Source organism: Lasioglossum baleicum, unplaced genomic scaffold (assembly GCF_051020765.1).
Source record: "Lasioglossum baleicum unplaced genomic scaffold, iyLasBale1 scaffold0055, whole genome shotgun sequence".
Classification (NCBI taxonomy): domain Eukaryota; kingdom Metazoa; phylum Arthropoda; class Insecta; order Hymenoptera; family Halictidae; genus Lasioglossum; species Lasioglossum baleicum.
Window position 1 is genome coordinate 900,001 of NW_027469115.1, and position 5,000 is coordinate 905,000.

At 54.7% G+C, this 5,000-nt stretch overlaps 1 pseudogene; it reads right to left on the reverse strand.

Moving 5' to 3' along the window:
* Positions 1–4,860: 4,860 nt before the first annotated feature.
* Positions 4,861–5,000, reverse strand: part of LOC143219629 (large subunit ribosomal RNA) — a 2,855-nt pseudogene continuing 2,715 nt past the window's right edge.

A 5,000-nucleotide genomic window follows, 5' to 3' on the forward strand; every position in this document is an offset into this window, starting at 1 on the left:
CTGGTCGTATGACCATTATCACGCCGGAGTGTGCTAAGCACACTCTGAACTTGGAGTTTCTTCGCCTGGAGTTTGTATACGGTACCCCAGGGCTCCTCGTTCCCGTGCGACGTTACGAACTTCTGCCAGCTCTTGAGCTTCGCCTTCTTCACCTCCCTGCTGTACTCACGCACCGAAGAGCGGTAGGCCAGCTTCTTCTGGGGGCGAGCGAGCTCGTCTCTTTCTTGCTGGAAGGCACGTCTCCGCTGGTATGCGGCCTTCTTGAGCTCCGTGAGCTCTTTCGTCCACCACGGGTTGGACTTCCTAAACTTACGTTTACGTGGCATCGACGCTGTGCAGGCATCAGTTATGATGTCTGCAAGCGTTTCTGCCATTTTCTCGACCCCTTCCGCCGACTCCAGTTCGAGGGGCGCCAGTCTCGTTCGGGAGAGATCGGCTAAGCGCTCCTCGAACTTCTCCCAGTTGGCTTTCTTCGTGTTGAATCTGGTGTTGGCTGCGTTCCGTCCTGCTGATGATGGTGAAGTCTTCTTTGGTGCCCGCAGTCTGATGTCCACGGCTCTGTGGTCGCTCGTTGTCCAGTCGTCCCTGACGTTCCATTCGCGGATGAGTCCGGCCATTGATGGTGACGCCAATGTCACGTCGATGTAGGATGATCCTCCCGGTGTCCAGAAGGTTGGTGGCTGCTTGATGTCGTTCACAACTTCCATGTTGAACGATGCTATGAGTGCTTCCAACTGGGCTCCTCTGTCGTCGGCGGTCTGTGGGCCCCAGAGGGGTGATCGCGCGTTCGCGTCTAACGAAACTAACATTCTCTGCCCCCTCAGCGAACGGAACACCATTTCGAGGTGACTGAGGTGCTTCTCTATCTCGTCGCAGTACTGAAAGTAGCACGATACGACGTAGAACGAGCAGCCGGGTGCCAGCACTTCTGCACACGCGCAGTGGGAGTTGCTGAGCTGCGAGACGAATACTACGTCGAAGTGAGGGTTACAAACGGCTACGGCAGCCCACGGAGTTTGTGTTTGGTCGGCCACGATCCTCACTCCGGTTCCTAAGCTACAAATAGTGCTGCTCGCGCCCTGCTTCCTGACGTACATTTCCTGCAATAACAGGACGTCAAGTCGCTTTTCGGCTACAAGCTGACGCACTTCGCCGCTGACTACATCTGAACGTCGCATGTTCAGTTGCATTATCCTAATTCCCGTGTACGCATTCGCGGTCGCGGGCTCCGAGAGCCTTTCTCCTTGTTGTACGTTCGAGTGGGTAGTGGGGACGCTGGTCGAGAGCGGAGACGAAGCGCTTGCGGGCACAGAGGCCCTGGTCGACGCGGGCACGGACGCGGTTTCGCACGCAATCGCGGGACTGTTCGCGGAGCTAATCGCGGAGCTAATTCCCGATTCCCTTCCCGGGTGGTTTTGGACGGCCTGAAGACCGGAACCTCGTTGGGTCTGCACCATCGTCGGCGCGGAGAGGGAGGAAGCGCGGTGATGAGAATTCGCGAGGGAGGCGGCCGCAGTCGTCGATCGCGTTACGCGGGGGCTCCGCGTCTCGACTGATGGTGCGACCGTGTGTGTCCCACGTTGTCCTCCGACCTCTGACGGGCGAAGTGTTGCCGGCCGAAGTCTTCTCACCGCTTCCATGTTAGTCTCCCCCGGCCCAGCTCCCACCCGGAGATCCGAATGGGGAGCGAGTTTACCTCCGGAGTATTTTGAGCTTGAGGAGACCATCATGTTTGTAAATTTTTAGCGCGGCTGGTTTGGTAGACCCCCAGTGCCCGGGTCAGCTGGAAAAGTGAAGGAGTATAGGTTAGTGCACGGAGGGATCCTCCTGTCGGAGCGACTAGTTGTAATTGTTCTCTGTAATTTTGGCCTCTGCCTGACTCTCGATGGAGCTCGAAACCGCGGTCACAGTGTGACTCTCGCAGGAGTTCCGGGCCTCGGTCGGCAGCGGCTCGTTTCCGACAGGGTGCTAGCACGTCGGGTGGGACGGCCCAGCGGCTAGGGAAATGGGAGACAAGTACTTATAGTGGTTGTCTCCTCCACTTTTAAGTGCTCCGTTGGAGCGTCACCTCGGCGTCCACCTCTATATAATTTTAGTGACAACGGCGCCTCCGCTTGCATGTTTATCGGCTATCTTCCGGCGGCGTGTTGCTTCCCCCGGTTTTATCGAGTCCCCAGCGGCGTATTGCTTTTGGGTGACCCGATTTTTCTAAGTCCCAGCAGCGTATTGCTTCTGGGATTGTCTTTTCGAGTTGGCGGCGTGTTGCCACTGACTCTGCAGGCTCATTGGGGAGAACATCGCCCCGTCGGATCTTTTTTGCCGCCCTGCACATTGCTGGACATACAACATGCAAATCTGCAAAAGTGCTCAAAGCAAAATAGGAATCAATAAGTACCAGCGGCGTGTTGCCTCTATAGTACTCATCGATTCCTCTAAGTGCTGGAGGCGTATTGCCTCCAGCACTTGCTTACTAGATTACTAGACGGGTGTCGTAGTTCCCGTCTATTTCGACTCATGTCTTTCGCTCCTATTCGCAAGTTCTGAATGCCCTCTTCATTCGACTGCGAGTTCCTCCGACGTTTAGCTCAATTCCCTCCGTCGGAGGCTTTGTAGCTGCTTCTAGACTACATTATTCATGCAAGCGGTTACACGCCCCCATTAAAACGTGTCTTTGCCGTCGCGTGCCTTCCTCACGCGCCGGCTAGGCGTCGCCCTTCCAGCACATGCCTGTTTCACATGCTGGCGGCGCGGTGCGCTCATATCATTACGCACCGCTTGTCACTCCTCTACCCTCATCTTGGCTCGTGGCATTTGCCGCGTGGCTCGGGGTGTAGGCTCCGGTGGGACTACCGGAGGCTTCGCTCACTTAGGAGTTTCTCCCGTGGTGTACGACCGGGTTACGCTCCGGTCCTTCGACACCACGGCGAGGATTTCTCCGATTCAAAGCGAGCCACGGTGATCGCATAGGACTCACTCACGTAGGAGCTCTTTCTTATATTAGAGCCACGGTGGCCTCATAGGACTCACTCACGTAGGAGCTCTTTCTTATATTAGAGCCACGGTGATCTCATAGGACCCACTCACGTAGGAGCTCTTTCTTATATTAGAGCCACGGTGATCTCATAGGACCCACTCACGTAGGAGCTCTTTCTTATATTAGAGCCACGGTGGTCTCATAGGACTCACTCACGTGGGAGCTCTTTCTTATATTAGAGCCACGGTGGCCTCATAGGACTCACTCACGTAGGAGCTCTCTCTTATATTAGAGTCACGGTGATCGCATAGGACTCACTCACGTAGGAACTCTTTCTTATACTAGAGCCACGGTGATCGCATAGGACTCACTCACGTAAGAGCTCATTTTACCAGAGCCCCGTTGGTCACCCGAGGGTGTCCAGGTCCTACCACTTGGAGGAGGGGTTGGCGCACCAGGGAATAAAACCCTGGACCTTCTAGGACCCAGTAGATAGGGACATTTATTGTGCATCCGGCCACCTCGAAGGTAGCATCGGATATGCTTCCTCGCCGTTAAGGCATACGCATAGCATAAATTTTACATCTAAGTTTAGCGAGGCGGCTCCACTGTTCAAGTAGAACGGGCGATGGAAAAACCCAGCAGTGCCACCGAGACGTATGCAGTGGACGAGTTCTTTGGCCGCGTGCGTTTGTGGGAGGATATGGTATTCCTCGCCCAAGCGCCGCGCTCACGGGGAACCACGGGAAGGCGAACTCGCTGCGTGCCGCTTGCACGCACACCCGACCCTTTCGGGCGATGGAGATGGGGAGGGGAGGTGAGAGAAGGTTGAGAAGGCCACATGCTTCGACGGGATAGTCTGGCATTGCCTGGTGAGTTGAAATAGGTGGGACGTTCACCTTGTCATTTCATATCTCTTTAGTTACTTGTTTCTCTGTACCACACTCTTTTGCTGCATGCGGCATCCGTTGCCCTGCCATCAGCGGCAGGGATTGGGTAGCTCACGACATGTAGCTTTATGGGTAAACGCCGTGTAGCTTAACGTTTACCCGGAGAGCCGCGGTGATTTCGGAGTTATCACTCACGCAGGAGCTCCCTCGTTCTATGACAGAGCCACGGTGATCACATAGGACTCACTCACGTAAGAGCTCTCTCTAGCAGGTCGGGCGCGGCGTTTAGGCCGTTTCGCCCATTACAACCCTACGATCACGATATCTAGATGTTCAGGTATCGCCTGCGGGGATCGTCAGGGTGAGCTGTGTTTAGGGAATCTCTCTGAAGAGTAATTTCTCTTTAATATCTTTATAGTTTCTCTGTACCACACTCCATTGCTGCAAGCGGCATCCGTTGCCCTACCGTTGGCGGTAGGGATTGGATAGCTCACGACAAGCAGCTTTATGGGTAAACGCCGTGTAGCTTAACGTTTACCCGGAGAGCCGCGGTGATTGTAGAATTATCACTCACGCAGGAGCTCCCTCGATTCAATTATTTCTCTGTACTACACTTCTAGCTGCAAGCGGCATCCGTTGCCCTACCGTTGGCGGTAGGGATTGGGTAGCTCACGACAAGCAACTTTATGGGTAAACGCCGTGTAGTTTAACGTTTACTCGGAGAGCCGCGGTGATTGCAGAATTATCACTCACGCAGGAGCTCCCTCGTTCTATAACAGAGCCACGGTGATCGCATAGGACTCACTCTCGTAAGAACTCTCTCTTATACTTGAGCCACGGTGATCGCATAGGACTCACTCACGTAAGAGCTCTCTCTTTCTGCCAGAGCCACGGTGATCACATAGGACTCACTCACGTAAGAGCTCACTTTCTACCAGAGCCCCGTTGGTCACCCGAGGGTTTCCAGGTCCTACCGCGTGGAGGGGGGGTTGGCGCACCAGGGAATAGAACCCTGGACCTTCTAAGACCCAGTAGATAGGGACAGAGGGAATCTCGTTAATCCATTCATGCGCGTCACTAATTAGATGACGAGGCATTTGGCTACCTTAAGAGAGTCATAGTTACTCCCGCCGTTT